The sequence below is a fragment of the Dendrobates tinctorius genome, unplaced genomic scaffold, assembly GCF_039654945.1.
Source record: "Dendrobates tinctorius isolate UK_male_01 unplaced genomic scaffold, ASM3965494v1 ptg000075l, whole genome shotgun sequence".
Lineage (NCBI taxonomy): Eukaryota > Metazoa > Chordata > Amphibia > Anura > Dendrobatidae > Dendrobates > Dendrobates tinctorius.
The window spans coordinates 39,778,057-39,790,451 of NW_027361743.1; the positions used below are offsets into that span (position 1 = coordinate 39,778,057).

At 42.8% G+C, this 12,395-nt stretch overlaps 1 protein-coding gene across 3 annotated transcripts in view; it reads right to left on the reverse strand.

The window, feature by feature from the left end:
• The window catches only part of LOC141096518 (uncharacterized), a 55,221-nt gene that overhangs the window by 7,735 nt on the left and 35,091 nt on the right, over nucleotides 1-12,395 (reverse strand). The gene's annotated exons all lie outside the window — the stretch shown is intronic.

Genomic DNA, 12,395 nt, shown 5'->3' on the forward strand with positions numbered 1-12,395 from the left:
GCTATTTAGGAGCCCCAATAGAAGTAAATGGAGGGAGAAGCGCAAGTACAACCAATGTCGTGGATGGTGCCCATGTCTATTCTCAAGTTACAGTGCGCGTGGGTCACAAAGGCGAGATTGGCATCTACCAGACATTCATGGTACAGCCTGTGGATAATGCATAAACCTCTGAGCAAAAGAAAAACATTAAAAGGATAGGGGCTCATTAGCAATGCGGCCACGTCTTCCACTGTTAGCCCAGATTTTATTTACCGTAATTCTTTATTTAGGAAGTATTAAAGCAATATCAAATTCCAAGTCACATAGAAACTAGCACAAAACTTCTGGTCAATGTAATAAAAGAATAGAGTTCAGTTTACTGCCCACCGGCCAACCATGTGCTACTGGACACAGTTTGTTCACAGCCGATTCAGGGTGCACTGTACGCCAAACACATAAAAAAAACGCCAAGTCCGGTAAGATAGAAACAGAGCAACCAGTTTCCTTCAACATTGTAATATTATGATGTTTCTACTAGTAAGTGAGCCCGAGATATTATAGACTGTGAGCCCCATAGAGGACAGATTGAGGAGGGTTTCCCTCAATCGACATATATAACCTACTGACAGTATACGCAGCAATCAATGTTCTTTTAGTGGAGTGCACATTGATCACTAGAATGGGAGTCCCAAGCTGGCGATTCCTGCTCCCTCCATGAACGAGCATGTGGGATGCAGTTCTTGAGAGGTGACCGGTGAATACAGCACTAATAAATTAATACATGTAATGAAGTTGCACTGCTCCATTCACACTACACCGAGGAGGAACAGGTGGCTATGGACCCAGCAGATCATCCCAGGAATCAAAACTTTTATTACTTGTCCCATTGTTATCTGCTAAAAGTAGAATTGTGGGATAATATTCTGTATTACAGGGTTTTCCACCCATTCCTTTTATTTTACATATGGTCAAAGTCCAAATATTTGCATTTGAGAGGAGGAGGGATGGCTGCTCCCCGAGTCATGCACCCTCTCCCCCCTCTTTTCATAGTGTGTGCATACATATACACGCACAGGTGTTTCTCCCAAAATTAGAATATCATCAAAAAGTTAATTTATTTCAGTTCTTCAATACAAAAAGTAAAACTCCTATATTAGAGTCATTACAGAGTGATCTATTTCAAGTGTTTATTTCTGCTAGGCCAGGATCACACATGCAAGGAATACGGCCGAGTCTTGCATGTTAATACCCAGCACTCGGATCAGAGTGTGCGGCCGCATAGCAACACATGGAGCTGCACACTCTGCTCCTGAGTGCCGGCGGCAGTGCGGGGTATTAAAATGCGAGACTCGGCCGTATTTCTCGCATGTGTGATCCTGGCCTCAATGTTGATGATTATATCACACAAAATACTTAATAAATAACATTTCCCCCATGTTTACATCAGCACAATTTTGGAACAATTTTTTTTTTTTTGTTAGGAAGTTATAAGGGTTAAAAGTTGACCAGCGATTTCTCATTTTTGCAACACCATTTTATTTTTACGGACTACATCACATTTCTAAAGATGCACCCCTCAAGGTACTCAAAACTACATTCAAGAAGTTTATTAACTCTTCAGGTGCTTCACAGGAACTTTTGGAATGTTTAAAAAAAAAAAAAAAAAACATTTAACTTTTCACAAAAAAAATTACTTCAGATCCAATTTTTTTTAATTTTCCCAAGGGTAACAGGAGAAATTGGACCCCAATAGTTGTTGTGCAATTTGTCCTGAGTGAGCCGATACGCCATATATGCAGGTAAACCAATTTTTGGGCACACGACAGAGCTCTGAAGGGAAGGAGTGCCGTTTGACTTTTCAATGCAGAATTGAGTTCAGACACCACGTCGCGTTTGGAGAGTCCCTGATGTGCCTAAAAAGGGGAAACCCCCCACAAGTGACCCCATTTTGGAAACGACCCCCCCAGTGAACTTATCTAGATGTGTGGTACGCACTTTAAACCCCCAAGTGCTTCACAGAAGTTTGTAACAGAGCTGTAAAAATTAAAAATCATATTTTTCCACAAAATGATCTTTTCGACAAATTTTCATTTTCCCAAGTGTAACAGAAGAACTTGGACCCAAAAAGCTATTGTGCAATTTGTCCTGAGTATGCCGATACCCCACATGTGTGTGTGTGGGGGGGGGGGGTTAGTCCACTGTTTGGGCACATGGCAGAGCTCAGAAGGGAAGGAGCGCCAGATTTTACTGTTATCGTTTGCAGGTGCCATGACCCACTGGGAGAGCCCATGAGGTGCCAAAACAGCAGAACCCCCCATAAGTGACCCCATTTTACGAACTACACCTTTCAATGAATTCATCTAGTGGTGCAGCGATCATATTGATACCATGGGTGCATCACAGAATTTTATACCAATGGGCAGTGAGGTAACTACATAATTACCACCAAAATTTTGTTTTAGTCAAAGATTTTACATTTTCACACAAGAAGTGGGTAAAAATGGCAACAAAAATTTGTCCCACAATTTCTACTGAATGTGGCAATACCCCATATGTGGCTGTACAGTACTACTTAGCCATATACGGAGAGACTCGGGAGGAATGGTGCGCTATTTTGCCTATTCAAGTGAAATGGTCTGTGCACATGTCAGTGTGTTTCCATAGACCATGTGTCAGTGGGCAAAACACGATGACGTGTCCGTTTTTAATGTCAGCACGGACCACAAAACATCCAGCACACGTGTATACGCTTAACACACGGATGTCAGCCATGTGACACATCGGCGCTGGGGAAGAAGCGTTACAGTAAGCGCTGTTCCCCGGCACCGGGTGCTGAACATGGCTCTCATCATTCTCCCCTGCTCTGCCGGCGATTGGCGCGAGCAGAGTAGAATGATGAGTTACATTTAAGTAATAAAAGAGACAGCAGGTGGCGGCTGATGGAACTATTACTCCCATCAGCCTACCCTTGCTGCTGCTAATAACAGTGACAGCAGGAGAGGCGAATGGGAGTATTCATCTGCCACTCACGCGCTGTAAATGTAACTCATCATTCTCCCCTGCTTGCGCCGATCGCCGGCAGAGCACGGGAGAATGATGAGAGCCGCATTCAGCATGCGGCGCTGGGGAACAGCGCTTAGGGTATGTTTCCACTTTCAGTATTTGCTGCAGATTGGACGCTGCGTACAGCTGCAGCGTCCAATCATCAGCGACCATAAGTTACAGCATAGTTGATGGGATTTTATGGCATCCCTGTATATACGCAGATGCGGCGCGTCTTTATAGACCGCAGCTTGTCTATTTATCTTGCGGAGACGCTCAGTCTCCGCAAGATAAATAGCACCATCCTATGTATAGGATGCGGTGATTCCGCATGTGTTCAGTGAATACATGTGGAATTATGCGCATCTAAGCGCCGCCGGCTTTTTGGACAGAGCGGGTATCTATTCCGTTCAAAGCGCTGCCAATATTGAACGTAAAAACATACTCTTACTGTAACGCTTCTTCCCTGGCGCCCGTCTGTGTGGTACTGATGCGCCACACGCATGCAACACGTGTGATGCAAGTATTACACATACGGACACTGACATCTCCGGCACCGGAAATATCAGGACACGTGAAAGAGGCGTTATAGTGGGTTTTTCTGTTTGGCAGCTCTAAAATACGCTCTTTATTGCAAAAAATAGTTTTTGCATCACCACATTTTGAGAGCTATAATTTTTCCATATTTTGGCCCAAAGAGTCACGCGAGGTCTTGTTTTTTGCGGTACGAGTTGGCGTTTTTATTGGTTTTCAATAATTTTTATTAACTTTTTATCATTACATTGAAAACGTGTATATATTATATCCATAGGGAAGAGGGGGAAGGGTAAGGGCAGGAAAGGACAGGAACATTGGTAAAGAACTCTGGTTGGTAAATAGTTCTGGGCATGGTAAAATTACAAAGATAACAAAATTAATCACAAATTATCAACAAAATCCCTAATTTGGGAAACTATATACAAAGTTATTAAATACAATAGTCCAATGTTATTTAGTTTACTCGTATTACTTGTGTTAGGAAGTATTCTGGATGCAAAACCTCAGTAAATTGCCATGGGAAATGATTAGACCAGTATTTCCATTTTTTTTAACACAAATAGACTGTCATTATTAATTGCGAATTGGAATTTGAATGATTTATGCAAGTTTATTCTTTCTTCTATTACTGAGTAAAGAGGAGGGTCTGTTTTCTTCCAATTAAATGCTATAGAGTTTTTAACCACAAGTAACACGTGTGTAATGAGAGGGTTTTATTGAAGGGTCTATGTCTTCCATCCCTAATGATAGAAGTGCCATTTGTGGTGACAAGATTCTAGGTTTATTGTTCAATTTGTTAACTAATTTTGAAATTTGCTTCCATAATTTTTGAATTTTAAGACATTCCCAAAGCATGTGTAAGAGGCTTCCTCGTAGGCCGCAATTCCTCCAACACAGGGGAGAATTGCTTTTATCAATGTGTGCAAGTCTTACTGGAGTGAAGTACCATCTGGAAAGGGTTTTAAAATATGTTTCGTGTAGGGACATAGATATATTTGAAGCATAAGTCAAACTCATGGCGTCTTCCCAATCTTCCAATGAAAAAGAGGAGTTTAAATCCTTTTCCCACCTGATCATGGATGAGTTCTTATTTAAATGATTGTCCTCATTAAAATGATTATAGATAAATCTGAGGCTCCAAAAAATGTCATGATTAGGATTACACATGAGTTTACCAAAGCTCCAGACACTGATCTGTTATTTAGAAGAAAATCCGATACAGACTCTTTAATCATCGTAAAGTATAAAAAATCCGTTACGTTTAGTTTATATTTACTTTTGAGGTCTTTGAAAGGGAAGAATTTTTCCCCATCATGGATGTCTTTGATTTTATTTAAGCCTAATTTTGAGCAAAGAGGTGATAAAGGAAAGATCAAAGTTATTTATAAGATTTGAAGTTGGCGTTTTTATTGGTACCATTTTCGGGCACATAACTTTTCTGTTCGTTTTTCTTCAGATTTTTGGAGGCAGAATGAACAAGAATCAGCAATTCATGAATTTTTTTTTGGGGGGGGGGGTGGCGTTTGTACCATTCCGCGTGTGGTAAAATTGATAAAGCAGCTTTATTCTTTGGGTCAGTATGATTATAGCGATAGTTCATTTATATCATTTTTTATGTTTTGTCGCTTTTATACAATAAAAACTATTTTATATAAAAAATAATTATGTTTGCATCGCTTTATTCTGGGAGCTATAACTTTTTTATTTTTCCGGTGATGGAGCTGTATGTGGGATTAGTTTTTGCGGGACAAGATGATGTTTTCAGCGGTACCATGTTTACTTATATCCGTCTTTTTGATTGCGTGTCATTCCACTTTTTGTTTGGCAGTATGATGATAATTTGCCTTTTTTATGGTCTTCACTAAAGGGGTTAATTAGTGGGACAGTTTTATAGGTCGGGTCATTACGGGTGTGGCGATACCAAATATGTGTACTTTTATTGTTTAGGTTTTTTTGATTCAAATACTTATTTAATGATAGATTAAATATTGATTTTTGAATTTTTTTTTATTATTTTTACAATTACTTTTTTTTTTTTTTTAACTTCATTCTATGTTTTACACTTTGTCCCACTATGGGACAATCATTTATTGCAGGCTGATCGCTTCTATAGCATGCAGATGAAGCAGCATCTGCATGTCATATAAGCTGTCAGCGCTGCATGTAGTGCACACTGACTTGAGAGACTTCCTGATCATGCACTGTGCACCGTTTCTTAATTCTGGAGACCCGGATGTCGTCATGATGACATCGGGTCTCAATGGCAGCGATCGGGACCCCGTGTCATCATGATGACATCCGGGAATGCTGCGAATAACCGCTCCTGGCACTTAGGTCCGGGTGTCAGCTGAAAGAATCAGCAAACACCCGGCCGCGGATCGGCTGCACACCACCCATGTGCGCGGCCGATCGCGATGACGTACTATCCCGTCCATGGTCAGATGGGCCCAGGGCACATGGACGAGATAGTACGTCGCATGTCAGAGAGGGGTTAATATACACTCTGCACCCCTTCTTGACTGAAAAACAAAATGTAGAAACTTTTGCTAATTTATTAAAAACGAAAAACTGAAATATCACATGGTCATAAGTATTCAGACTCTTTGCTCATTATTGAATAGAAGCACCTTTTGAGCTAGTACAGCCATGAGTCATCTTGGGAATGATGCAACAAGTTTTTCACACCTAGATTTGGGGATCCTCTGACATTCTTCCTTGCAGATCCTCTTCAGTTCCATCAGGATGGGTGGTGAACGTTGGTGGACAGCCATTTTCAGGTCCAGACATGCTCAATTGGGTTTAGGTTAGGGCTATGGCTGGGCCAGTCAGGAATGGTCACAGAGTTGTTCTGAAGCCACTCCTTTGTTATTTTAGCTGTGCGCTTGGCGTCATTATCTTGTTGGAAAGTGAATCTTCGGCCAAGTCTGAGGTCCAGAGCACTCTGGAAGAGGTTTTTATCCAGGATATCTCTGTACTTGGCCGCATTCATGTTTCCGTCAATGGCAACCAGGCGTCCTGTCCCTACAGCTGAAAAACACCACCATAGCATGATGCTGCCACCACCATGTTTCACTGTTGGGATTGTATTGGGCAGGTGATGAGCAGTGCCTGGTTTTCTCCACACATACTGCTTAGAATTATCACCAAAAAGGTCTATCTTTGGCTTATCAGACCAGAGAATCTTATTTCTCATTTTCTGGGAGTCCTTCATGTGTTTTTTAGCAAACTATGCGGGCTTTCATATGTCTTGCACTGAGGAGAGGCTTCTGTCGGGCCACTCTGCCATAAAAGACCCGACTGGTGGAGGGCTGCAGTGATAGTTGACTTTGTGGAACTTTCTCCCATCTCCCTTCTGCATCTCTGAAGCTCAGCCACAGTGATCTTGGGGCTCTTCTACCACGATTGTGCAGTTTGAGTACTGCAGAAATTCTTTTGTAGCCTTGGCCAGATCTGTGCCTTGCCATAATTCTGTCTCTGAGCTCCTTGGCCAGTTCCTTTGACCTCATGATTCTCATTTTGTCTGACATGAACTGTGAGGTCTTATATAGACAGGTGTGTGCCTTTACAAATCAAGTCCTATCAGTTTAATTAAACACAGCTGGATTCCAATGAAGGAGCAGAACCATCCCAAGGAGGATCACAAGGATATGAGCAGCATGTGACTTAAATGAGTGTCTCAGCCCAGGGTCAGAATACTTATGACCATGTGATATTTTGGTTTTTCTTTTTTAATAATTTTGCAAAAATTACATTTGTTTTTTTTCAGTCAAGATGGTGTGCAGAGTGTACATCAATGAGGAAAAAAATGAACTTTTTTTAATTTACCAAATGGCTGCAATGAAACAAAGAGTGAAAAATCTAAAGGGGTCTGAATACTTTCTGTACCCACTGTACTTTTGGCAGTGTGGAAAGGTGCCAAGTCTTGCTGGAAAATGAAATTTCCATCTCCAAAAAGCTTGTTGACAGAGGGAAGCATGAAGTGCTCTAAAATTTCCTAGTAGAAGGCTGCTCTGACTTTGGTCTTGATAAAATACAGTGGCCTACACCAGCAGATGACATGGCTCCCCAAACCATCACTGATTATGGAAACTTCACACTAGAGCTTAAGCAGCTTGGATTGTGGCCTCTCCACTCTTCCTCCAGACTCTGGGACCTTGGTTTCCAAATGAAATGCTAAATTTACGATCATCTGAAAACAACACCTTGGACCACTGAGCAACACTCCAGTTCTTTTTCTCCTTGGCCCAGGTAAGACGCTTCTGGCGTTGTCTATTGGTCATGAGTGGCTTGTCACAAGGAATGCAACACTTGTGGCCCAAGTCCTGGGTAAGTCTTTGTGTGGTGGCTATAGAAGCAATGACTCCAGCAGCAGTCCACTCCTTGTGAATCTCCCCCAAATTTTTGAATGACCTTTTCTTAACAATCCTTTCAACGCTGCAGTTATCCCGGCTGCTTGTGCACCTTTTTCCTACCACTCAACTTTTCCATTAATATGCTTGGATACAGCACTCTGAACAGCCATCTTCTTTAGCAATGACCTTTTGTGGCTTACCCTCCTTGTGGAGTGTGTTAATGCCTTCTAGACATCTGTCAAATCAACAGTCTTCCCCATGATTGTGGAGCCTACTGAAACAGACTATGGGACCTTTTTAAACGCTTAGGAAGCCTTTGCAGGTGTTTTTGTTAATTATTCTAGTTTAATAATGACTTTTGGGTTTTCATTGGCTGTAAGCCATAATCATCATTAACAGAAATAAACACGTGAAATACATCACTCTGTTTGTAATGACTCTATATAATATATGAGTTTCAGATTTTGTGCTGAACTGAAATAAATTAACTTTTTGATGATATTCTAATTTTGTGAGAAGCACCTGTATATACACATACATATATTTATTATGTGTAATTTAAGGTACACTGCTACTATGAATTCCCTTTCTCTCATAATTCCTCGTTGGTACTTTATAGTAAGAACCTGTAGGAATAAAATTTGATGCTCACATAGTAGAAAAACCAAGCACAAGATACAACATTGTATATAAATCTACAATCACACAACGTAAACTATGATCAAGACTAAGATAACAATTAAAGCATTAATAGATTAAAGATGTTTTCTGAGCATAAAATAAAAAATGATCTTGCTGTTCCTGAAAGAAGCCCTCCACTGCCTTTATTTTATTGGGGTAGGGCTGATTAGCTCCCCTTCCTCCAGGGGCTGGCTGACACTTGTTAGCCTGGGGGACAATCACAAGGCAGTGGCCCTCTAGTTGCAGTGGCCCACCTCGGCCCTACTTATCTCTGGCCGTTGCATTAAAGCAACAGAGATAACATGCTTTAAAAACAGGCCGGTACATAGGTATGGAAACAGAATGAAGCTTGCAGCATAGAAATGGGATCAAAATCAAGCTTACTGCCTACATAGGTACTGTAACAGAACTACAGTAGATAAGGAAACTACATAGATAAGGAAACTGAAAGCTTACTACAGAGATAAGGAAGCAGAACCGAGCTTACTACACAGATAAGGGAGCAGAACCGAGCTTACTACAGAGATAAGGGGGCAGAACCAAGCTTATTACAGAGATAAGGGGGCAGAACCAAGCTTATTACAGAGATAAGGGGGCAGAACCAAGCTTCCTACACAGATAAGGGAGCAGAACCGAGCTTACTACAGAGATAAGGGGGCAGAACCAAGCTTATTACAGAGATAAGGGGGCAGAACCAAGCTTCCTACAGAGATAAGGAAGCAGAACCGAGCTTACTACACAGATATGGGAGCACAACCGAGCTTACTACACAGATAAGGGAGCAGAACCGAGCTTACTACAGAGATAAGGGGGCAGAACCAAGCTTATTACAGGGATAAGGGAGCAGAACCAAGCTTCCTACAGATATATTGGAGCAGAACCGAGCTTACTACACAGATAAGGAAGCAGAACCGAGCTTACTACACCACAGATAAGGGAGCAGAACCGAGCTTACTACAGAGATAAGGAAGCAGAACCGAGCTTACTACACAGATAAGGGAGCAGAACCGAGCTTACTACAGAGATAAGGGGGCAGAACCAAGCTTCCTACAGAGATATGGGAGCTGAACCGAGCTTCCTACAGATATATGGGAGCAGAACCGAGCTTCCTACAGATATATGGGAGCAGAACCGAGCTTCCTACAGATATGGAGCAGAACCGAGCTTCCTACAGATATATGGGAGCAGAACCGAGCTTCCTATAGAGATATGGGAGCCGAACCGAGCTTCCTACAGAGATATGGGAGCCGAACCGAGCTTCCTACAGAGATATGGGGAGCAGAACCGTGCTTCCTACAGAGATATGGGAGCAGAACCAAGCTTCCTGCAGAGATACAGGAAGCAGAACCAAGCTTCCTACAGAGATATGGGAGCAGAACCAAGCTTCCTGCAGAGATATGAGCAGAACAGAGTTTCCTGCAGAGATACGGGGAGCAGAACCAAGCTTCCTGCAGAGATACAGGGAGCAGAACCAAGATTCCTACAGAGATATGGGAGCAGAACAGAGCTTCCTACAGAGATATGGGAGCAGAACAGAGCTTCCTACAGAGATATGGGAGTAGAACCAAGCTTCCTGCAGAGATATGGGGAGCAGAACCGAGCTTCCTGCAGAGATATGGGGAGCAGAACCGAGCTTCCTGCAGAGATATGAGGAGCAGAACCGAGTTTCCTGCAGAGATACGGGGAGCAGAACCAAGCTTCTTGCAGAGATATGGGAGCAGAACCGAGCTTCCTACAGAGATATGGGAGCAGAACCGAGCTTCCTACAGAGATATGGGAGCAGAACAGAGCTTACTACAGAGATATGGGAGCAGAACAGAGCTTACTACAGAGATATGGGAGCAGAACAGAGCTTACTACAGAGATATGAGAGCAGAACCGAGATTACGACAGAGATATGGGAGCAGAACCGAGCTTACTACAGAGATAAGGGAGCAGAACGCGTTTACTACAGAGATATAGGAGCAGAACAGAGCTTACTACAGAGATATAGGAGCAGAACCGAGCTTCCTACAGCTATATGGGAGCAGAACTGAGCTTACTACAGAGATATGGGAGCAGAACCGAGCTTACTAGAGATAAGGAAGCAGAACGCGTTTACTAGAGATAAGGGAGCAGAACGCGTTTACTACAGAGATATGGGAGCAGAACAGAGCTTACTACAGAGATATGGGAGCAGAACCAGTTTACTACAGAGATATGGGAGCAGAACCGAGCTTACTACAGAGATATGGGAGCAGAACCGAGCTTACCATTTACAAGGCAGCATCCTGAGAATCTTAGCCTCAAGATGGATAAGCCGCTGCTCACTTTTTCTTCTTTATAACATTACTCCCACTCCGCGTATTTGTGACCCTAACACTCTGTTGCAGTTAGTAATACCATGCATGCTAACGCTACACATGCTAACGCTGGCTCAGTGAACTGCAAGGGAGAAATGTGCAATGTAGAGTAGTCATTTATTTTAATGTCATCTAGCACTCTGGAGCATCCCATCTGGCTTAAGTCACAAGCTACTAAGATTACTTGTTCTCTGTGGAACCTGCAATGTGCTCTCCCTCTCTGTGCACATCCTCAGTCACTGTAAACTTGCCAAGTATCACAGGCCACGACCCCCATTATATCTGTTCTGAGATCATGGTAGAGGTGCTGGCTGAGCCATTCAAAGTAGACACGGAAAATATCGGCGCTGCCTGCTTTGAAAACATGAGCTGGAGGTCACATCACCACTTGTCACATCTCAGGAACAAAAAGAGAATTTTAACAGCATGTAAATTATAACGTTTCTTAATTTCTGACAGGCTTTACAATGATTCAAAAATCTTTGTGCTTGGAAAACCTCTTCAAATAACTCTTACCTCAATATCCCATGTACATTGCTTGAATTACTAAGCATAAAATCTCCAGAAGACCAGCAAAGTTCAATTCATATAGTAATAAATTACAAAAACAGCAAATATTAATTATTCTAGGCATTCAATGCAAAAACAGAACTGAAAACCCTAAATAAACCATAGTAGCATTTAAGGCTGTGTTTCCATCTATGCTGCGTTTTACCCTTCTAGCATGGTGGTAAAATTCCCAGATGGAAACTATAATGCGAGAAAAGATCCCTCCCATACAGTATGTAACAACCCTGCTGGCATGGCTGCATGGCCTCCCATTCCCACTCACCAACTTGCTCACTGCTCCAGGCCATGCTGTGATTTCTGTATACTGCCAGCTCCATTCTCTGTCCCTGTTATCTCCTATCTGCTGTGTTCATGTTTCCTGACTGTGTGTATAGGGGGGCGGCACCTGAACTCTCTGCTTCTTATGGAGTCAGGGTGCACCTGGCTAATGTGTCCCTGACCAATTACCTAGAGCTCTCTACTATTTAGGGCTGCCCCACCCACTGGAACATTGCCTGAGCAATGTCTAAACTCAGTGTTTTGCTGCTGAGTAAGCCAGGCCCTGTTCTGTGTTTCTCCTTCTCTGGAGGCTACACTCCTAGCTTTGTCTTGTGCCTGTCTGCCCTCCAGGAGGCTGAATATCCTGGTCTCTGTGCTATAGCTCCTGACCTTGTCTTGCCTAGTACCTCCGTCCGCCTTTCAGGAGACAGTATATCCTGGTCCTTGAGTCTATGTCCCTGTACCTTGTCTGAACTCTGTCCTACCCCTACCTCCTTGTCTTTGGTTCTTTCCCTGCTGTGTCTTTCCCTGTGTCCTCCCTGTCTGTGCTCTGCACCCTTGCAAGCTCTGCCTGCTCCGCACCCTTGCAAGCTCTGCCTGCTCCGCACTCCTGCCTGTATCCATACCTGCTCCT